Source organism: Leptonychotes weddellii, chromosome 10 (genome assembly GCF_054177405.1).
Source record: "Leptonychotes weddellii isolate Sample4059 chromosome 10, ASM5417740v2, whole genome shotgun sequence".
In the NCBI taxonomy this organism is placed as follows: Eukaryota; Metazoa; Chordata; class Mammalia; order Carnivora; family Phocidae; genus Leptonychotes; species Leptonychotes weddellii.
In genome coordinates, this window is record NC_138378.1 from 97,881,694 (window position 1) to 97,906,205 (window position 24,512).

General features: G+C 36.0%; 1 long non-coding RNA gene across 1 annotated transcript in view; it reads left to right on the forward strand.

The window, feature by feature from the left end:
* LOC115939330 (uncharacterized) overlaps nt 1-24,272 on the forward strand; it is a 56,245-nt gene extending 31,973 nt beyond the window's left edge. Inside the window, exon 3 of the long non-coding RNA XR_004074159.2 lies at nt 23,894-24,272. This is a non-coding gene — a long non-coding RNA (uncharacterized LOC115939330). The remainder of the gene's footprint in view (nt 1-23,893) is intronic.
* The last annotated feature ends 240 nt before the right edge of the window (nt 24,273-24,512 follow it).

A 24,512-nucleotide genomic window follows, 5' to 3' on the forward strand; every position in this document is an offset into this window, starting at 1 on the left:
GGTCCATATATACAATGGAATATTACTCAGCCATCAGAAAGGATGAATACCCAACTTTTACATCAGCATGGATGGGACTGGAGGAGATTATGCTAAGTGAAATAAGTCAAGCAGAGAAAGTCAATTATCATATGGTTTCACTTATTTGTGGAACATAAGGAATAGCATGGAGGACATTAGGAGAAGGAAGGGAAAAATGGTGGGGGTTGGAATTGGAGGGAGAGAGGAACCATGAGAGACTATGGACTCTGAGAAACAGGGTTTTAGAGGGGAGGGGGGATGGGTTAGCTTGGTGATGGGTATTAAAGAGGGCACACGTACTGAATGGAGCACTGGGTGTTATACAAAAACAATGGATCGTGGATCACCACATCAAAAACCAATGATGTATTGTATGGTGACTAACATAACATAATAAAATTAAAAAAAAAAAGTCACCCAGAAAATTGCACACGCTACTGAAAATTTAAAATAAGCATCAGCTTATTTTAAATTGCTGAGCTAAGAGATTTTATAGCCAACTCAAGAAACAGGTGTTTTTCATGATCGCACTGTAGTAACTGCCGTAACGCTGTAATAAGTACATGACCATTCCAAAGTGAAATATTTTATTAATACTAAATAATTCCAAAGATGATGATGTAATGGCCAATTAATGGTTATTCATTTTGCTTGCATTTCTGTGGTAATATGAGGAACTTTAGCAATTATTTTCATTGTAAAGTGTTGATGCTTTCCATGTATTAATGCCTCTACACCATCTTAGAATATGTAAAATGCAGTATAGTCATTCCCTCTTCTCTGAAGTTGTGCCTTCCATGGTTTCAATTACCCATAGTCGACGATGATCTGGAAGCAGATAAATGATCCTCATCCTGACCTAGTGTCAGAGGTTATCAGCAGCCTCATGCTACATCACAGTGCTTACATCCTTCACCTCCATCTCATCACGAGGCATTTTATCATTTTACAAATCATCACAAGAAGTAGAATACAATAAGATATTTTGATAGAGAGGGCACCTGGGTGGCTCAGTTGGTTAAGCGACTGCCTTCGGCTCAGGTCATGATCCTGGAGTCCCTGGATCGAGTCCCGCATCGGGCTCCCTGCTCGGCAGGGAGTCTGCTTTTCCCTCTGGCCCTCCCCCCTCTCATGTGCTCTCTCTCATTCTCTCTCTCTCAAATAAATAAATAAAATCTATAAAAAAAAAACTGGCTAAATAAAAAAAAAGATATTTTGATAGAGAGACCACATTCACATAACCTATATTGTTACAATCTATTTTATTTTCAGTTATTGTTAATTTACTGTGACTAATTCATAAATTTTATCTTAGGTATGTATGTATAGGAAAAACATGGTGTATATATATATATATATATATAGGGTTCAGTACTATCTGTGTTTTCAGGCATCCACTGGGGGTCTTGGAACGTATCCCCCATAGATAAGGGGAGGGAGACTACTGTAGTCCATAAAATATTTCATCAAAAGATGGTATTTTGTTCTATTGTTTCCATAAACTCCTGTATAATAGTGTTAGTGAAGAACTCTTTTTACTGAACCAACTTTATGCTGAGTGTATTAGGAATAGTCACTGCTTATTCATTGCAATACCTCTAATTCAGTTTTAAGATGAGGTCACATTAGGGTGTAGGTAAAACTGTGAACTTAATGAAGACTAACTTTGACACAGTGCTCTCTTTCTAAATCAGTGTCTGAGATTCCTTTCACCTTCATGCCATTCAGTTCTAAGAAAACATCTCTGAAATACATTTTATGAACAACTTCATTTTTAGTTTTTGCATTTACTAAGCTGTGCATGAGTTGGTGTCTTGCTCAACCCTTCTTGTTGGGTTTATTTCTTGAGTTTTTCTATCTCATAAGTATTCTGTCCTCTCCCACCCCCTTTTTTTCTTTCCTAGCCTCTACTTCAGTAGAGACTTAGAAGTTTTTCTTTCTTACTACACATATGCATATTTTTATAGCCAAATCCCTCAACAAAGAAGCCTTATTAAAGGAGCTCTTTGCTTTCATTCCTCAGTGTCTTTGTATGGCTTATACTTTAGTTTCTTTAACATGTCCATGTGTTCTTTCCTACAAGAAAATTTTTATAGCTGCATATTCTCTTATTACAAGCATATATCATAATAAACCAAATTCCTACTGTTGGATGTTTGGTAGTTTTAGATTTTTCAATAATTTTTAAATGCTACAATAAACTCTTGTAAATATAGTTCTTATTTTTATCCTTATGGAAAATTCTTAGAAGTATAGTATTTGAGAATCATAACTATCTTTATGGGGCGCCTGGGTGGCTCAGTCGGTTGAGCGTCTGCCTTCAGCTCAGGTCATGATCTCAGGGTCCTGGGATTGAACCCCACATCGGGCTCCTTGCTCAGTGGGGAGTGGGCTTCTCCTTCTACCACTCCCCCTGCTTGTGCTCTCTTTCTCTGTCAAATAAATAAATAAAATCTTAAAAAAATAAATAAATAAAAATTAAGGAATAATATTAAAGTCCTCCAGGGGTGCCTAGGTAACGCACTCAGTGGGTTAAGCCACTGACTCTTGATTTCAGCTTAAGTCGTGATCTCAGGGTCATGAAATGGAGCCACCCGTGGGGATCTATGCTTAGTGTGCGAATTCTGCTTAAGATTTTCTCTCCCTCTCCCCTTACTCCACCCTGTGCATGTGGGTGCGTGTGCATGCTCTCTCTCTCTCTTTCTTTCTCTCTCCCTAAAATTAATTTTAAAGAAGTGCTTCTCACAGTTGTGGAAATTCATAATTTAACACACATGCGTACACACACAAATACCATCAGCAGGGTAGGAGATTCAGTTGTTTTCCACACTTGCCCACGCAGGAGATTACAGGTTTTTGGGTTTTTTTTTTAAGATTTTATTTATTCATTTGAGAAAGAGAGGGAGAGATCATGAGCAGGGCAGGGGGGAAGGGGCAAAGGGAGAGGGTTAAGCAGACTCCCCACTGAGCAGGGAGCCCAATGCAGGACTCCCCTGGGACCATGACCTGAGCCAAAGGCAGATGCTTAACCAACTGAGCCACCCAGATGCCCTGGGAGATCACAGTTTTTATTAAATGTATACCACTGTGATAGAAGAATATGAATTTGTACTTCCATTTGAGGTTTAATTTTTCTGCATACCTATTTATCTTTCAATATTATTCTGGAAGTTGTCTCTGTATATATATATCTATTCATTCTCCATTTTCAATAGGATTAAAGATCATACTTCAGGAATATTATTTGGCAATACCTGGTATTAGATCATTTAGGAACACATCACAATATTTCATGAATGGGCCATAATGATACAGGTTAGGATTTGGGGGGCATAAATATAAAACAAAGACAGAATGGGGAAGTTATGAATCACAGATAAATGAGAAAAATGCATGGGTTTCACATCAAGTGACCCAGAGAAAGGTGGAACATTGACTAGAAGGAGAATTGGTCTGGGATAAGCATCGTGGGTGCATTATGGGAGGTAGAGAATTTAACATGAGATAATATGAGAGCACCACCCAGAAACTTGGCATACTGGGATGGGAAAATGGCTGATTTGGCCAAAACAGCACCGGGTAGGGTGGCAAACTCTAATGCAAGATCGGGACTGGCTCCATTCTGTCATGTATTGGAGAGACACCTGAGAATTGTGTGTTTAATCTGCAGGTGTCAGCGTCTATAGGAGTCTGTTAAGAGGGGCAGGATGGAAGACTGCAGAGACAGGCTATGTCTAGGTAGACCTCAGTCTAATTCAGGATTTAGGCACTGCCACGCTGAGCTGTAGCAGCTTTGGTGGGGAGTTCAATAGGAAGCAGAGTCCAGTTCTGAGAATGGTTGGTGATGGTATTTCTAATTCTGTAGGTACAAATATTGAGAAATACCTTGAACCTTGAACACAAGTGAGCTAACAAGACTCTGAGCCCTCACTCAGAGGGGCAGTTAGGGGTGTTATTTGATGAGGCTTGCCCATCTCCAGCCTCTGTGGATGTTTCTTTGAGTGTTCATGAATTCTGGGGTCAGGGGTGGCCAGTCCTTTAGTGGGCTGTATATTGCTATTGACATCTTTGGCAGGCTGAACAGAACATTAGAACATGCTAAGACTCAGATGGATATAGATCATTATGAGGTTTGGAAGAAAAGCTCCCCTGATATATTTCAAATTGCACAGAAAAACAATAAATAGTCAACCAAATTCATTATCCACTATATTTAATTACATAAGGAAAACTTACAAGCATGGTTTAAAATAGAGAAGCTGGAAAGGCTACGATCTACCCAAGTACAGCCAAATAAGAATATAAAAAGAGATGGGATCTCAGAATGATTCTAAAATGTAAGCTTTAAAGCTCTTTTGTTTTCATTTTTAGTAAGTGCAAGTTATGTCAAACATACTGGAATTTTGACTTAGGCACATTTCTACATCTGTATCACTAAGTACAATCATTTCTTCTCTGAATGATGTCCCACATAGAGGTGTAAATGTTTCCAGCATTACCACTATAAATGCAATTCATATATAACATGGTCATTCTTTTATTGCTTTTTTGGTCACTATAGTATCATTTCTTTTTCAATGTAGTCTACCACTTTGCTAATAGGTCCTCCAGTTAATCAGTAGTATGGTTTTGTTTTTTCAATGTAGGCTTAAGATTCTTATTGATTACTTCTGGAAAGGTGAGAATCCTACAAATTGCATTAGCTGAAAAGATCAATGGCCCATTAGACTGGCATTTTATAAAGACCTAGACTAGATGCTTCAGCAGAAGGCCAGAAAAAAATTACCTTTCATAAAACACCTGTCCAATTGTTCAATATTATACCACAAGGGAAATTTTTTTCCTAATTCCAGCTGGTTATCATTTTATGCTTTGAAACACAATGATTGATGACCCTTGTAATTTTAGCTTGGCTTATAAAACTGCACATAGTTTATTATTTATATTCACATAAATGCCCATTCTATTGTTTTAATCTTCCTAAGATATTGGCTGCCATAGTTTTTAGTGTCAGCAGGCTTCAAAAGAAATATGTTAAAAAATGACATTTGAGAAAAACAAAAATTTTGAGCTTAACTGAAACAAAAGTATATAGGATGAATCTACTTGACATTAGTGTATTCTAGATTGCCCTGTCCCAAATGTAAGATAGAGCAGGGTGGATAGAGGGCAATCATCGAAATAGTTTTCTGTGTAATGTCTATAATAATTTTTCTACTGAATTTTTGTACAGATAATGTGTCCTGTTTCTTTGTTTTGCTTACCTCCATATCTAATGTTTGTGTTCATTTTCCATCAAATAAATTGAAGATTCTCTTGGGTTTTATTAAGAGAACAGGGATATATTTTAATAATCAATGTCCTGGAATTTAAGAATCTGGGATTTGTCCTTTATCTGTCACTGACCAGCTTAGTGGCCTTGGAGGAATCCTCTTCCCTTTGGGTTTGCTTGGTTGCTAGGTTTTATAATCTTCATCATCTGTAGACACTGATAATTTTGTCCTAACAATCTCAGACATCTCCTAGGTTCTCAAGAATTTATTCCTACCAGTAACTGCAGACTGGAATTAATAAAGTCAGATATCCGATATTAGGTATTGTGTTCTCAGGTACTTACTAAGTTCCCAATTCCTCTTCATCCCTCCCACTTCTGAGTACTCAATAAAGTAATTTAAAGTCTACTTGAATTGATTCATAGGTCAACTACTTGAGGGAGTTTTACTGGAGTTCTCCCATTTTTGTGTTCCTTCATGACCTTGCCATGATCTTTCTCCCTGGGATCATAGACCGAAATGAGTGTCTTGTTCCAAGAGAGAATTGGTCATGTGGTACCAAGATGCTGCCACACATCTGTCCTCAAGTATTATCACTATCTGAGAAATCTGCTTTCTTGTCCTAGACATTACCATGGGCATCTTTCTATATCAGCAAAAGGGTGACAGCCATTACCCAGTGTCAGTCTACCTGTCTAATCTTCTCAAGGGAAGCCCTAGAGTTTGACCAGCTGTTACTTGATTCAGACTCCAACTTCTCTCATTCCAGCAGTGGACTAAAGAGTTCCAGCAGGCTTTGAGACCAAGATTGCCTGTGGTATGATGTTTCTCATTTGCAATATAAAAAGTGCTGAATGGGATTAATTCTGAGGACTCATTTAACCCTCACTTTATAGGATGTGCTATTTCACTACAAGGCATAATACATGACACATTCATTAAACATCCATTGCTTGATCAACAAGAATAACATAGCACAAAGTACAGATAACTGAACTTCATAAAGAAAAAAATCTATGTCTTAAATTATTGAACAAAATAATTTTGCCTTCCAGATCAGGTATTTTATTGCTATTAATGGTGCAAGATTCAAGCTTGGGCCAAATGAGTGGCTGAGAGTAACATACTTTGTAGACAAAGGAAGATTTTTTTCCCCCTTTTTTCAGTTGCTCTGGTAGAATATTTGGAAAGCAAGATGCCTGAAAAGATGGAAACAGTAGAATAGTGTTTCCTCTCATGGAAAAGCATGTTTTCATCAAAACAGAGTATGTCGAAATTACTGTAAATGAACAGCCAGTGGTGAAGGCTTCTGTGTGCTTTTGATGTTCTCTTTGATACTGATAGCCAGAGGAAGCCTGAAAATGACGTTTTTTCATCCTTTGTACAAGATAGTAAAGAAAACACATGTTCGAGTAATTTTAACCAATAAGAAATAGGATACTAGGCTTCAACCAACCTTCTTACCACAGATAAGAAGGGAAGTAATAAACATGGAGTTCATATTTTGTTATAAACAGCTGCCGTTTAAATAACATGACTACATTATTAAATTGGATTTTAAATAACGTACAGCTCATATATTGCAATTAATCTTATTAAATTCCAGAAGTATTGTTAACACTTCTTTGGCAGGCAATCCCCAGATAGGGAATATTTTTCATCTTAATATTTTCTACACATATAGAATACTTTTATCTAACTCCCATATAGGGGCTTCAAATAATTCTGCACAAAATTATATAGACTTTAGTCATATTTTGGAAGAAGTTTTGAGTTCCTCATGAAAATGTCTAAGTTCTGTGAGCATTCACTTAGTAAAGTAAAATTTGTTATTTTGTAATCTTATAGTCTAGTTAGTGGGTCCAAGCCTACTGAGGTGATAACATTCAGTAATGCAGCCCAGGGTTGGAAATACATATATGTACAAATAGGTCTACATCTACCTCTATACATTTCTATATATCTGTATTTCTGTCATCTATCTAGAGATTTGTGTATATATACATACAGTTGTTTTATCTTTTATAATTTTGGTTTTGATATTCTAATAGATGATGCTGACATGTAGGCAGTTTTTATTTAGTAATTTACAAACTAGTGTAATGATTTTCTTTTTTTTTTTTAAGATTTTATTTATTTATTTGACAGAGAGACACAGCGAGAGAGGGAACACAAGCAGGGGGAGTGGGAGAGGGAGAAGCAGGCTTCCCGTGGAGCAGGGAGCCTGATGCGGGGCTCGATCCCAGGTCCTTGGGATCATGACCTGAGCCGAAGGCAGACACTTAATGACTGAGCCACCCAGGCACCCCTAGTGTAATGATTTTCAAAGTGTCCTGTGCATAAGGATCACTTAGGTGTTTGTCTAGAAAGCAGGTTTACACAGTTGCTGCCACAGAAAATCTTATTCCATAGTGAGAAATAGGGCTCGTTGCTCTACTTCAAAAAAAAAAAATTTAACTTGAGAGTGAGAGCAGAGAGAGCAGAGTGAGCGAGAGAGAACATGAGTAGAGCAGAGGGGCAGAGGGAGAGGGAGAAGCAGACTCCCCGCTGAGCTGAGATTCCCAACACAGGGCTGGATCCCAGGACCCTGGGATCATGATCTGAGCCAAAGGCAGATGCTTAACCAACTGAGCCACCCAGGCGCCCTCATTGCTCTACTTTTTAAACAATCTCTGTAAGTAGATCTTTTGCAGGTTGTTCATAACATATCTATTGAAAAAAAAATGACCAAAGCAATATTAATGGAAACAGGAAGTCATAAATAGGATTCAGTAGGAGGAAAATAAGGAGTCTGTTTTGAAGCATGCTCAAGCATGCACATGTCCAGTAAAAGTGAATGTATTGATTTGGAAACTGTGATAGGGATTTTTATGAAGTCTCCTTGAGGCAAATAACATAAGGGAAAGGGTGAGAAAAGTGTCTAGGGAATTCCACAATATAAGCAAATTAGGACTTTTTATCATAAGAAATGGCATTCCTGGCCAAATCAAACAATTAATTATTCTGTTCTATTTCTGGGATTTATCTGTCAGTCTGTTAGAATGCAGGGTTTCCTATTAAGTATCCTGAGACAAGGACATTTATAGATACTCTTAACTTAGAAAATTTTACATTTTAATCTACGTATTCTATTTTTTTTAATTTTATTATGTTATGTTAGTCACCATACAATACATCATTAGTTTTTGATGTAGTGTTTCATGATTCACTGTTTTCGTATAACACCCAGTGCTCCATGCAGTACGTGTCCTCCTTAACACCCATCACTGGGCTAACCCATCCCCCCACCCCCCTCCCCTCTAAAACCCTGTTTGTTTCTCAGGTCCATAGTCTCTCAGGGTTCATCTCCCCCTCCGATTCCCACCCCCTTCAATTCTAACTGTTTTAATCAAGTAAACCTACAAGTTCATCTCTTTCACCACAAATACCAATCACAGTTGTCTATAGTACCGTTTGAAGCAAAAGCAAAAATTTAAATATACTTAGTGAAGACAGCTGTTACCCAGTAAAGAGGAAGAAAGGAGTTTCCCTGATATATTCTGTAACTAATTTAATAAAAATTTTATAAAACAGTAAGTTCTGAGAGCCACTTACTGTATCAGCCTTGGCCACTCTAGAATCACTACTCATTATAGTCTGAAATTAAAGTTGTAAAGTAGGCATAATTTCATAACCACCCAAGAGCTGGAGAGAGTTAGAAGCAATATAAAATCTTAGAGGTAATGTTATTTTTTAATGCAAATGAGCTTCACCTTCTTTTGCTCAAGGGAGAGAAATGCCCAGGGTATTTTGTTGTCATCAAGAACAGCTGAAGGGCATCATGATCAATTTAAATTTCTGACACGATGCAACAGTAATGAAATATGAGTGCATGTAATTCAATACAGGAATTTCTGTGTGCATGAATAATGGCTAATGCCTGTACTTTTTTTTAATTAAAAAAATTTTTTTTTAGCTGTTAACCAACCCTTTGGCTATTTTCCCAAAAATATGCACAGAGGACTGAGTTGGTATTAGTAAGTACTTTTATTTATAAAAGCCTATAAATTCTGAAGGCCATATCCATAATATGGTATACAGATATACTCACAAAGAAGTCCTCTTTTATCTGTATATTTTAAAGATAAGCTGAAGCACTTTATAGTCAATATTATGTGTGTTGAATTCATGTTTTTCAACTTAATTGGAGAAAACCTGGGCATTTAGTGAATTATCTACGTCTTAAGGACTACCAGGTAATTATAATTTTAGTAAGTTTTTAATATGTGAAAATATATACCCGGTTTGATTTATTTAATTCATTTATTATAATGTTAAAACTTTATTGTTCCTAAATGTACATATCTTCTTGTAAACCAATAATTCACACAGGCAATAAAAAGTAAAAAAAACAAAAAACTCTGCCTGGTACCGGCTGTTTATGTCAACCAAGATTTTCTTCCATGGGTATGACTAAGTGTAGGAATTAGTACAAAACACTCATTTCTCTAAAAAATTATAATTTTGAGATTTTTGAGTAAAGGTGAATATCTTAAAAGGCATTTATATTAATAATAGTAGCTAAAATCTATTAAATTTCTACTATATCCCCTAACAGAATGTGATTGCTAATCTAGAAAGAGCCCTGCAAATCAACTATTTAATTACAATTTTGCAGATAAGAAAATGGGTTCTTAGAAAAATTATGTAATTTGTCTAAGAATTTTTGCTATGTCCTTTGCTATGGCAGCATCAAGATTTAAACCTATTTTCAAGTGGCTTCAAAGTCTAAAATTTTGTTTTTTTAATCAGGCTTTTTTGAGTGTTTTGTGAAGAATATTCATCTTAGTGGAAACAAATGGATACTACAGAACAACCATCTTACCCCCCACCAGAGTTGATAATAAATTTTGTAAACAGTTGTAATTAAACAAGTGGCTTTACTCTAAGATTTCTCAGTATGTTTAATAAGCAATATAAATTTCCCAGAGGGAAATATACTGTGTGGTTTTTCCTAAACTAATGTGAAGACCAGTCCTTTTATCAGAGGGGATCATTTTCTATGAATTTGAACTATGAATTATCAATTTGTATATGTTTTGCTCTGCTCAACTGACAGAGGGAGCATATTTATCAATTAGATTTGTTTATAGTTTGCATAAATACTAAAAATAAATACTTATTGACTGGCCAACTGATCAAGTGATTAGAATAAATGGAAAAACAAGTGCATTTTTGGTCTTTGGCCAGTGTCTGCTTGGTTCCCCAGACTCTGCCTCTCTTATTTTGAGTGAAGGCTGTGAATGCCCACCTTGTGAGCTCTATCTTTCCTAGTCAGTAGGAGGAAGTCTCCTCTCAATCTGGAGCCAGCAGTGTGATGCCAGCCTGCCAGACCCTGCCCTGTGTGGATAACTGAATGCTCATTTTGATCTCTTTGGACTGAATGCTTGCCTTATTAGTACACGGTTAACAAACAAAGGAAAAATAAATGCCCAGTCTTATAATCAGAAATGACAAATAAGGTGATTATGAGAGAAAAATCCTATTTAATTAAATGGTTTTTTAAAAATATGATATCTGGCACTAATTAGTGGGTAGTAGAAAGTACATACTCATACTCTCTACTACACAGTAGTAGTACTCTGCAGTCTTTAGTAGGGCATGTTGGCAATTTAAATCTTGAAATTCAAAAAGACTGAAACCTTGGAGATGGTGATTTCTTGTAACTGGGAATAAATATTTTAAAAACTTGAAGGCAATTATTTATTGAATTTTTATTGTAGAAATTCAGAATGAATAAATGAATTATGGTATTTATGTATTGCATACAATATGACATAGTTATTAAATTATACTAGTTATAGTTATTAAATAGTTATTAAATTAAATTTTTATAAAAATATTAATGGCCTAGAAGATGTTTATGATGGTCATGTGAAATATAAAAGAAGGACATTTTATATGCAGATTTTCTCAATTTGGGTCAATATGCAAATAAATGATCTGAGATATTTTTGTAAACTGTTTATGGGGTGGTAGAATTCTGATTCTTTTTGTACTCTGAGTTAAAAAAAAAAAACTCCCCAAAGTACTGGAAAAAAATTCAGATATAAAAATATATACAACAGGATAAACACTTCTATGATTCTTTGATACATCTACCTATTTAGTTGAATTATTGTCAAATCACATTTTTCCCACATCTGTGTGGTCAAAACCTACACCAATATATTTGTTTTTTTTTTCACTCAAAAGCTGCTTTGAGCTTCAAATTACCAAATATTACTAAGCTTTTCATTTTTACAAATTTTTTTCCTAGTGATTGTTTTTAAGAGAGGGCTTTCACAAATACAAGTCTTTACAAATCTGCAATTATGCATCTAACTTTTGGTTGTCTCCCTATCTCTTTTAATTAAATTTCTTTATATTCCAATCTTCTACCTCTCAGTATGTACCAATTCTCATATATATGCAGATCTACTTAGAAACAATCCTTTTAAGAAAATCATGTTGAAAATCCTACAGTGATTCTCCATTGTGAGACAAACTACATTCAGCTTTATCAAACAAAACCAAATAAAGTCCCAATGGTTTGAATAGCTTTTCCAGAGAGCCTGATGACTGACCTGGGTGCCCTTGTATTTCTTATTGCCAGTTCTGCTCCTCTCAGCTTCTAGAAGGGACAGCTTTGGAATCCCATCTCCTATTTCTAACTGGCCTCAACCTCATCAGTTCAGAGAGATCCTTTATATTAGTGATAATTTTTTATTAAAGGTTTTATATTTGTGTGTGCGCATGCATGCATGCTGATTGTTACTTGGAAGTTGCTTGAAATGTTCTTTAGTCCTGTTGACGGGGACTGACTTTACTGGATTGCCCTCTTCCAAGAATGGGAGACAGGCTTTCAACTTTTCAGGATTGTCTGGCTTCTAGTTCAATTTCTATATTAAAATATTTGCTCAGACTTGGAACATAAAAATTGTTCAAATAATGAGGACCAGCTCACTCAGGAGCCATATCTACTTCTAAAGTATTTGAACCAGACAGAATTTCAACTAGCTTTTTACACTGTTTCATATTTAGGTACAATATGTTCAATGATTCTCTGCTATTGACAGCCTACCTTCTTGCAGAAGTATTTCAATTAGCCTTTTAAGCTAACTGTTTACTGCAGGTACCTTAGAAGCAAGTCTACTACCACGGTGACATTCAGAGCAGTGATTCAATTTCCTGGCTCGCCAGTTAGGGCAGAAATCACAGTCTTACTATGTTTCCAGAAATTTATGATAAAGAATACTTGCTTTAAAATACTCTAACAGCCTGAGCCTTGCAGGTTGCCAGGAATTTAGGACATACTTTACAACTGCTCATTTACATCTATGCCACAATAAAATCAATTTTTGGAAGGAAGTGGATGATAGGGGGTTGGCAGGGGCAGAGCAAAAGATATTAAAATTCAAGTAGTCTGCCTACAAGAATTTGATATTTCATGCCAAGCACAAGCAAAAAAGAACTCTGATGAATCATTACTTTCCAAAACAAAAACATTGTGAAGTTTATAATTTCCTTCATAGCCATTTAGTATAAACTATTACATTTCCTCATATTAAGTTAATTTATTTAAACCTCATCCAAACTGTGAAAGGTAGCTATTATTAATCTGGACTTCTAAGGTGCAGAAATACTCCAAGTTCAAGTGATTAAGATCAAATAGATGTCAGGTTCTTGTGCTGAGATTATAATGCATATTTCACTTCCAAAACCATGTTACTGGTATTACATCACACCCTCAGTAAAGCCAATATATATTTGGGAAGCCACTGTATGTAGACATTAAATAAATTATAAATAATTGTTTCAAGCATTACTACTGAAATGTCGTAAATGTTTTAGCATAATGCTAATGTGCTTCTGATTATAAAAAGTTAAGTGTACATTCATTAAAAATATAAAATTTAGGAAAGAATGCAAAATAGACTATGAAACAAATCAAGATTATACAGAGAATACAATATATAATTTTCTAATTAAGCTATTGTTGAGAGGCAGCAGAGTTACTACTGAGTACATGTTTGCATGAGATTAATTGTTCATCCTCACCACTTTTACACTTTTAATAAATTTTGGAGTATAAGAGAAACCAATTGGAGCTGACTCAGTCTCTATTGGATGGTAAAGATTCAGCCATTTATAACAATTTAAGTGGCTTTTGTTAAAATCATAGTTAAGAGTCTGATGCTCTTAGCACAGTAGTACTAGAATTATTGTTTTAATCCTCATGGGAAAAGGTTAAATTGACACTGATATATATATAATAAAAAATCTATGCAATTTCTCATTTGAAATTAGACTGTGATGTCACCAAAGAATAACAAAATCTCTTCATATAGATAGATAGCTTACATCACAGTCTAATTTCAAATAGAGGAAGTGAGAATTCTTGCAGATATAGAGACCTGTGAGATAGGGCTCCATGGGCAAGGGTGGGGACATTAAGAAAATACAGTGAAACAAGACAGCCTTAAGCTTTTAAGTGAAGTATCAGCTTCTGTTCCATATGCCACTGCTGTTTTGAGATCAACCAGATTTTTGGTAAAGAACTTGGCTACTTCCCTGTGATCTTTATTCTGGGAGAGTTGCTTATCCTGGAACAATAACTACTTTTCAGTTTTCTTATGGGGTCTCTGGTGGGGACAAAGATGAGGGCCATCAATCTGTACTTTCTCTTCCTACCCTGTTACTAGGCAGAGCCATCACTGTCTATGCGCAAAACAGAGATAAATGTCATCAACACCAAGAGACTATAGAAATAACTTTTTGACTTCCAGTAAATCCAGCAAGAAACAGCGTTAACAATAAAAAAGAGTATCATTTCATAGTTGTTTTACATTTTAAGATATCAAAAGCATTTCCTCATATCATTAAAATTCCTTGAAATCATGACTTTAAAGGCGAATACAATTTGTATAGAATTTCAGTGACAGTAATTTGTTTATTCAGTTGCTTTGAAGATATCACCAATATTTTTGCTTTTATTTTTTAAATGCACTGAACAGTTTTATATAGAACTCTGTGCTTTTCCTTAGAATAAATTCCCAGCAGTTGATTTACTGAGTCAAAAAATAATAACATTTAAAATACTCTTGATATACATTGCCATTTATACTCCAAAGAGATAGTCATTTTTATAACTCCAGGAAGCAGAAGAGGCTACACTCTTGCCAACACGGCATATAATCATTAAAAATGTATCCAGTGTCTTAAATTTGAATTATTTTGATTATTGAGCCTGAACAGCTTTATTTGCTTTTTCTAATTTTTCAGTTATGAACAATAATAAAATTTTCTTATAATGCATTATGGAATTGTCACCACCACCCTGAATTTCTAAAAGTCATTGTTTAGGAGCAGCATAGAATAATGCAAAATGCTAAATACTTTTGATACAGAATAACTTGGGGCTCAAATTCCAGTCCTGACCTTACACGGCTACAGATTATAATATCTCTGAGCTTCATATTCCTCATCTTTAAAATGATATTTTCAAACCTTTTTGATTTCTGTGTATCTAAAATGCAATATAATTATATAGTAGATACATAATTAAGTCTTAAATAAACATGGATTTCTTTCTTATGCCAGTACATAGAGATACATTTTATTAAATACATTTTGTCAAATTTAAACAATTTTGGGGAATTTTCAATAGACTTTGTCTCTTCAAATGAATTCTTTTTTTTTTTTTTTAAAGATTTTATTTGAGAGAGAGAGTGACAGAGAAAGAAAGAGATCATGAGCAGAGGGGAAGGGTGAAGGGAGAAGCAGACTCCCCACTGAGCCGGGAGCCTGATGGGGACTTGATCCCAGGACCCTGGGATGATGACCTGAGCTGAAGGCAGATGCTTAATGGACTGAGCCACACAGTCACCCTTCTTCAAATGAATTCTAATTGTTTGGTTACATCAAAGGTTGCTCAGTTTCCAAGATCTTGTTTTGGTTTTGTTTGCAGCACATTCCTGTCTTCTGTAATGAGTGTGGGTGGAGGAGAGGAAAAAGATGTCTAAAGGCAAGTTGTGTTTCCTGAAGTCCTTTTTAGAAGATCAGGTTTCATGGTGACTACCCCCTTTCTGGACAAATGGAATGGTACTGAGGACTTCCTACTGAATTTTTGATACATCTAAGAAACCTAATGCTGTAGGAAATGATGTGAATATTTAGGAAGATCCTAATTTTTTGGTGTGCTTGTTTAAAATAAGTAAAAAGAAAAGCAGCTTCAGAGGCACTTTTTCCATAGTCTGTATTTTACTGGATTTAAACCAATTTAACCCCTTAATTTTTAAGTTTGATAAAATCTAAAATGACAATTTTATAGAATCTACTGAGGAAATTTAAAGTCTTTCACATAAGCCCTTAGTTTCTCTAGCCAATTGAGTACTTTTAATCAGGAAACCTGGCCATGGCATACTGCTTCTATATTTTGTGGGGTTTTGTTATTCAAAGTGTGTGGTCTGAGGAATGACAGCCTCATTTTAACTGGAAACTTTTTATGAACGTAGAATTGTCCCCATAGCAAATCTGCATTTAAATCTGCATGTTAGGAGGATTTCCAGGTGTTTCATAAGCATGGTAAATGTAGGTCATTAGGCAAAGAGCAAATGCTCTTAGAAATCTGTATCCAAGGGTTTATATTAGTATTAAAATAAGAAATTGCCACTGTAAAGACTCAGCAGATCATTTACTTATCAAAAAATTATTGGGATATACAATGTGTCTGAGACTCATAAACTCAGGATGACCCTGAAAAAAAACAAACAAACAAACAAAAAACAGATAAAACTTACCACACTATGGAGCTAACATTCTAGAATATAGGAGATACTCAATAAATAACCAAGTAAGATGTGTTGGATTGTGTTAAATGTTGTGGATGTTTAAAAAATAATTGTGTGAGAGTGAGAGCTATTTTAAATAGGATAATCAGGGAAGGCCTCAATAATTTGACTTTTGAACAGATACTGGAAGGAGGTGAAGGAGAGAGCCATGTATTGATGAATATAATGTTGGTTCCAAACAGAACACCTAGCAAGTGCAAAGGTCCCAGAGTCAGGAGCACTCTTGTCCTGCAGAACAGTGTGGAGGCTGATGTGGAGGAATGGAATGATCAAGAGAGAATCATATGAGGTGAGGTGGTCTGACAGGTAGTAAATGATTGGTTAGGACATTGTAGGACACACTGTAGGACACTGTAAGAACTTCAGCTTTTACTCTGAGTGAGAAAGCAAATCATTGGGGGCTTCTGAGCAGAGGAATGATGAGATCTGACTAATTTTCAAATATCCTTGTTCTCTGTCGAGAACAGTGTAGGGAGCAAAGACAAAGGAAGGAAACCACTTAGAAGGTCATGGCAGTAATTCTGGGAAGGGCTGATTGCAGCTTATATTAGGATGGCAGCTAAATGAATCTTGAAGGAAGAGGGAACGAGATCCTCAGATCCTTTAGTTGTGGAGTAGGAAAGAAATAAAAGTTAATATTAATGATACCCTTGGGCAGTATAGCCCTGCACTAGCTTAAACCATACACAGTCTCCACCTTAGAGCAGATATAAGGCTATAGTATGAATTTGTACTCCTCCTTTCCAATTCTTATCATATCACTTAAAATTTTTGGAATATTCTTTATTAAATATTGAGATTTCCCATTCAAGGTTCTTTTCAGGAAGTTCAATTTCTAGCAAATTGACCATGCCATGTATTGGACTAATCCTGACTAAAAAAAAAGAAAAAAAAAGTCATATATGTATAACCATGATAGTGAGAGGGGATAACAAAATCTGTAAGTGAAATTCTTTTTTTTTTTTTTTAAAGATTTTATTTATTTATTTGACAGAGAGAGACACAGCGAGAGAGGGAGCACAAGCAGGGGGAGTGGGAGAGGGAGAAGCAGGCTTCCTGCGGAGCAGGGAGCCCGATGCGGGGCTCGATCCCAGGACCCTGGGATCATGACCTGAGCCGAAGGCAGACGCTTAACAACTGAGCCACCCAGGCACCCCTGTAAATGAAATTCTTATTATTTATTAAGACCACTTGATAGTAAATCTTCTTTTATATTTTTATTTAATTAAAATGTGGTATAATTGGCTCTGTCAGGTAAAGTCTTCCAATTATTTATTCTTGTGAACCTAAACTTTTCAAAATGTAGTATAATTCTAGCAATTTAATATCATCTTTAACAGGCATAAAATTCAGAATTCTTTTAATCTGAGTTAATATCAAAATAATGTTAACTGAGACATTGATAAAATGTTGTATTATGTTAATATCTATACTTACAAAAGCCAACTTAAACTCTAAAGTTCAAACAAGTATGTTTTTTAAACTTTATCTTGAAAAAATTATAGACAAATATTGTACAGGGTCTCCTGGATCTTTCACATCCAACTTACATCAATAGTGGCCAGTTCTGTAACTTTGGTATAATATCAAAACCAGGACATTTACATTGGTATATAATTATTAACTCATCTGTAGACTTTATTTGGTTTTTACCACTTTATAACTGCATACATTTGTGTGGGGGGGTTATGTATGTAGATCTGTGCAATTTTATTCAATACAGGGACTTCTGTAACCACTAAAATCAAGACACAGGATGGTTCCATTAACACAAAAGAACTCCTTTATGCTATTTCCTTGGGTTTACATATGTTCCCCACGCTTTCATCCCTGCCGCCGGAAACCACTAATGTATTCTCCATCTTTTTAGTTTTGCCATTTTGAGAATGCTGTATAAATGGAATCCTACAATATGCAATGTTGCAAGTTGAATTTTAACTTGCTCTTGAGGTCTCTGCAGGTTGTTGCATATATAAACAGTTCATCTTTTTTATTGCCAAATAGCCCAATAGATGGTTGCAGAGTACTTTCTAACCATTCACCAGTTGAATGACCTGTGGAAAATTTCCAGCATTTTTCTATTCCAAATAAAGTTGCTGTGAACATTTGTGCAAATCTATGTATATTTCTTTGGGATAAATGCCCACGAGAGCAATTGGTGGGTCATGTAGTAAGTGCACGTTTAGTTTTATAGGAAAATGCCAAGCTATTTTCCACAATGTCTCTAACAATTTACATTGTCACCAACAGTGTATGAGAGATCCAGTTTCTCTGCATTCCTCACCATTTGGTATTATCACTATTTTTTTAATTTTAGCTGTACTGCTATGTGTGAGGATATTTTATTATAGTATTAATTTCACTTCCCTAATGGCTAATGATTTTGAATATGTTTTAATGTGCAAGTGTTAGTCATATTTATTTCCTATTTGGTGAAATGTATGTTTATGTGTGTCTCCATTTTATAATTGAATTGCTTGCTTTTACCATTGCATTTTGAGTTATTTATACATTCTAGACACTAGCTTTTGTCAGATATGTGGTTTGCAGGTATTTTCTACCAGTCTGTAGTTGCCACTTCTCTCAACTGGGTCTTTCACAGCCAAAAATGGTTAATCATGATGAAGTACAATTTATTATTATTTATGGATCATGTCATACCTAAGGACTCTTCATTTAGCTAGTTGCTAAAGATGTTCTCCCATGCTATCTTCTCTAAGTTTTATTATGTTTTACACTGAAATCTAGGATTTGTTTTGAATTTCGTTCGTATATATTGTTAGGTGTGGGTTGTGGTTCTTTATGTATATGTCTATTTATATTCAGTTGTTCCATCACTGTTGATTGAAAAGATTTTTCAACCATTTAAATTGCTTTTGTACTTTTTTCAAACATCAGTTGGGCATGTTCGTGTTAGTCTATATCTGGGTTCTCTATTCTGTTCCATTGACCTATGTATCTATTTTTCCACCAAAACCATACTGACTTGATTACTGTAGACGCATAGTAAATCTTGGTGTAACATTGAAGAATTCTTACCATTTTTTTTTTGTATTTAGCATTTTACTTACCATTCATGTTAATATTTTCGTTCCTTTCCCTTTCCATATAATTTTAAACATAGCTTGTCTATATATATAAAGTGTTTTGGTGGGGTATTGTTAGAAATTGTGTTAGTCTTCATACCAATTTGGGGAGAAGTAAGTCTTTGCTATATTGAATCTTCAAGTCCATGAATCTTCAAGTCATTTATTTAGGTATTTTAAATTTTTTCATCAATGTCTTATAACTTTCAGCATATTGATCATGTATGTATTTTATTTGGATTCATAACTAAGTATTTATTTTACCTTTCCCCCAAATTGCAGTATAATTAACATTCAATATTATATATTAGTTTCAGGTGTACAACATATTGATTCCACAGTTCTATACATTACTCAGTACTTGTTACCATAAGTGTGGTCACCATCTGTCACCATACAACGTTATTACAAGATTGACTGTATTCCCTACACTGAACTTTTTTCCTTCTCTGTGACTTATTTTAAAAATGGGAGTTTATACCTTTTAATCCCCTTTATCTGTTTCACTCATCCCCCAACCACCTTCCCTCTGGCAACCACCAGTTTATTCTCTGTATTTAAGAATCTGTTGTTTGTTTCTTTGTTTTTTAAATTACACGTTTAAGGGCAACCACATGGTATTTCTTTCTTTGCCTGACTTATTTCACTTAGCATAATATTCTGTAGATCCATTCATATTGTTGCAAATGGTAAGATCTCATTCTTTTTTTATGGTTGAGTGATAGTCCATTACACACACACACAGCACATCTTCTTTATTCATTTATCAGTGGACACTTGGGTTGCTTCCGTATCTTGGCTATGGTGAATAATGCTGCAATAAACATAAGGATGTATATAACTTTTTGAATTAGTATTTTCATTTTCTTTGATACCCAGTAATGGAATTACTAGATCATGTGGTATTTCTATTTTTAATTTTTTGAGGAATCTCTATACTTTTTTCCACAATGACTGCACCAATTTACATTCCCACCAACTGTGCGTGAGGGTTCCTTTTTCTCCATCCTCGCCAGTGTGTAATTTCTTGTATTTCTTATTCTAGCTATTCTGAAAGGTGTAAAGTGATATCTTGTGGTTTTGACTTGCATTTCCCTAATAATTAGTGATGAACATCTTTTCGTGTGTCTGTTGGCCATCTGTAGGTTTCTTTAGAAAATTATCCATTCAGGTCCTCTGCCCATTTTTAAATCAGCTTTTTTTTTTTTCTTTTTTTGGTGTTGAGTTGTATAAATTCTCAATATATTTTCAATATTAACCCCTTAATGGTTGTATCATTTGCAAATATCTTCTCCCATTCAGTAGGTTGCCTTTTTGTTTCATTGATGGTTTCCTTTGCTGTGCAAAAGCTTTTTATTTTGAAATAGTCCTGATGTTTTTTTTTGTTGTTGTTTGTTTGTTTTTGGTTTCCTTGCCTCAGGAGACATATCTAGAAAGATGTTGCTAAGGTCAAGGTCCAAGAGATGATTGCCTTTGTTTTCTTGTAGGAGTTTTATGGTTTCAGATGTCACATTTGGGACTTTAATCCATTTTGGGTTGATTTTTGTATATGGTGTAAGAAAATGGTCCAGTTTCATTCTCCTACATATAGCTATTCAGTTTTCCCAACACCATTTATTAAAGACTGTCTTTTGTATATTCTTGTATATTGTATATTCTTGCCTCCTTTTTCATAGATTGACCATTTAAGTGTTGGTTTATTTCCGGGCTCTGTATTCTGTTCCATTGATCTATGTGTCTTACTTTTTTTTTTTTTTTTTTACCAATACCATACTGTTGTGATTACTACTGCTTTGTAGTATGTCTTGAAATCTGGAATTGTGATACCTCCAGCTTTGTTCTTTTGCAAGATAGCTTTGGTCACTCTGGGTCTTTTGTGGTTCCATACAAATTTTAGTATTATTTGTTCCAGTTCTATGAAAAAGGTTCTTGATACTTTGATAGGGATTGCATTGAATCTGTAGATTGCTTTGAGTAGTATGGACATTTTAACAATATTCTTTCAATCTTTAGAGTTAGCCTTCCAGTGATTCTTTTCTTATTTCAATTATTGCATTTTTAGATTCTTTAATTTACATGGGTAACTTTTCATATCTTCTGTTTCCTTGCTCAGATTTTTCCATTTTCCATTTTTTTTGAAGATTTTATTTATTTGACAGAGGGAGAGAGCACAAGCAGGGGGAACGGCAGGCAGAGGGAGAGGGAGAAGCAAGTTCCCCGCTGAGCAGGGAGCCCGATGTGGGACTCAATCCCAGGACCCTGGGATCATAACCTGAGCCGAAGGCAGATGCTTAACCAACTGAGCCACCCAGGCGCCCCTCTGTTTTCCATTTTTAAAGCATATTCATAATTGTACATGGAAGCATTTTTATGATGTCTGTTTTAAAATCCTGATCAAATAATCCCAACATCTCTGTCATCTCATTGTTGGCATCTGTTGTCTTTTCTCATTGTGAGTTTCCTGGTTTCGGGTATGATGAATGACTTCTGATTGTGTGCAGATTATTTTGGAAATTATGTGATAAGACTCTGAATCCTGTTTAATCTTATTTTTAGCACACAAGTCACCCTGTTTTGTAGTTGTGTGCAGGTTCAGGTGGAGGGGGATTGTTACTTCCCTGTTAGACCCCACTAAAACCACCCCGATAAGAGCTGATTCACACTGCCTCACTGAATATGATTAGGGTGGAAGTGCAGCTCTCCCCAGCCCCATTAACATCCCAGCAAAAGCAAAGAAAGCATCAACTAGCACTTCCTCATTGCCACCGAGAGGGGAGTAGGTAGGCTCAGCTTCCTTCTGGTCCTTGCTAACAGCAGAAGGTGCTCCTCTCCTATCACTTCACTTCACTGTATTGATGCTGGGGCAGGGCTGGAATTTCAGCTCCTTGCTAGGCTTTGGTGACATGGGAGAAGGTCAGGTATAGTAGAGTTCAGACTAACTCCACTTTGTTCTCCCTCCTTCAGTCTTGATGCTGCTGGATGGTGATAGGGGTTCAGATTGCTGCTGATTCCTACTAACACTACCTGGGCAAAGAAATTGGGTCAAAGGAATGGGATCACTGCTGCCTGTTTCCATCAACCTTTAAAATTCAGCTCCCGACTTGGCCCCACCAACACCATCCTGGTAGGGAAATTTGAGCACTGTAGTTTGCTTCTACCAGGCCAGTCAGTAGAAAATCAGCTCCTCACTTAGCGCTACTGAAACTGCAAGGGTGAGTGGGTCAGTTCTTCCACTGCTGTTTGTTAAAAAGTTTTTCTGTTGCATTAGCCTGCTCTTTCCAGGTCCTTTTGGCTGGGGAGCAGGCTTTCCTGGAAGTGTGATGTCTGTTTGTTTTGTCTCTACCTGTTTTCAGTTCTGGGATGGAGGTTTTCTATAGCTCCCCATCTGGGAGGCAATAAGGAAACCTAGGAAATAGGGGCACCTGGGTGGCTTAGTTGGTTAAGCATCTGCCTTCGGGTCAGGGTCCTGGGATAGATCCCTGCATCAGGCTCCCTGCTCATGACAGAGGTAGGGGGTGGAGTCTGCTTCTCCCTTTGCCCCTCTCCCCCACTTGTGCTCAAGTACGTGCTCTCTCTGTCTCTCTCAAATAAATAAATAAAATCTTTTTTTAAAAAAACAAGGAATCCCAGGAAACTCACTACCATCTTTTCCCTCAAGCCCCCAGGTCTCTGTTTGGTCATCCTTTTTCTTTCCGCGTATATTAATTTCCTAGCACTATCACAATAAATTGCCACAGTTGGGTGCCTTAACACAACAGAATTTTATTCTCTCAGAGGTCTGGAGGTTAGATGTCAAAAATGAAGGTGTTGGCAGGTCCACATTCCCTCCAAAGATTCTGGGAAGAGCATCCTTCATGCCTCTTCCAGGTTCTGGTGTTCCCTGGCTTGTGACAACATAATTGCAGTTTCTGCTCCATCTTCACATGGCCTCCCCTCTGTGTTTCTTCTAAGGACCCTGGTTATTAGATTTACGTCTCACTCGAATCCAGGATGGTGCTATCTGGATATCCATAATCTATTTACATCTCAAAGATGCTTTTTCCAAATGATGTCAAATTCATGTGTTCCAGGGATGGGAACTTAGACATCTTCTGGAGGGACACTGTTCAACCAACTATAGCAATTTTCAGAGCCTTTTTATGTTTGTTCCTTGTGTTTTGTCCAGGATGTTTTTAGTTGCAAGAGGAAGGACTTGGGAGGAATGGAGCCACCCCAAAACCCTGTTTACTTTTTAATACTTAAGTTCATTGTGTGTGTGTTCTGTTGAGAACAGTTATATTGTAATAGGTGTTTCAACTATTCTTTTGAGTGATAGAAACAGACTTCCTATGGAATTTTGAACACAAAATAGTTCCCAGTTGAAGAGAAACATCAATGCCCTGAGGGCCTTTATCTTGGTTTATTAATTATATCCTCTCTCTTCTCTTCTACTTAACGCTTATATCAGTTACTCATTGCCACCAGAGTGCTGCATAAGAAACTATGCCAAGATTTTGTTGCTTAAAACAATAACCATTTATTAATAGTGTGCATTTTACTCTGAGATCAGCTGGGTGATTTTTGTGGTTCAGCTGATCTAGTAAGTTTTCAGCTGGGATGACTGAAATGATTCACTCTTTACCTTTTGTTTCTCATCATCCAGAAAGTTCCTGTGGACATGGACTTTTTGGTGATAGCAGAGAGCATGAATGAGCAGAAACATGCAGGTGCTTTCACAAGTCTCTACATCATATATGCTAGCATCCTATTGGCCGAAACAAGTTACATGGCGTGGTCCACAGACTGGAAGGACGAGGTTACATTGCAACTGGGGTAAATACGTAATCATCTACCATGGTGCTGCTATAGTTTTCTGGTGCCAAATAGCATGTGCACTGTGATATCATCTACAGTAAGAGAATGAATTTCTTAGTCTACTGACTTACCTCAAACAAAAATCCGTGTGAGTACCCATGACACTATACATATTCTATTTGTAGTTGAATATATTATGATTTGAATATCTTGGGAATCCAGGGACAATAACTATCTTTAAAGCATTGTTATTATTAGAATACTTAAATAAGAAGCTGCTATGGCATTTAAAATTGATACCACTTTTTCTACCAATTGCTTGCTGCGTCCCATCAAGCAAGTTTACCATTCCCTGTTGGAATTGCTCCAGCTGCGAACTCTCTAGTACGAGTTGTTCTTTGCTTCAAACTATTTAGGAAGTCATCTCTACTTCCACAGTGTTAAAAGGAATCTTCTGGCAATTATTT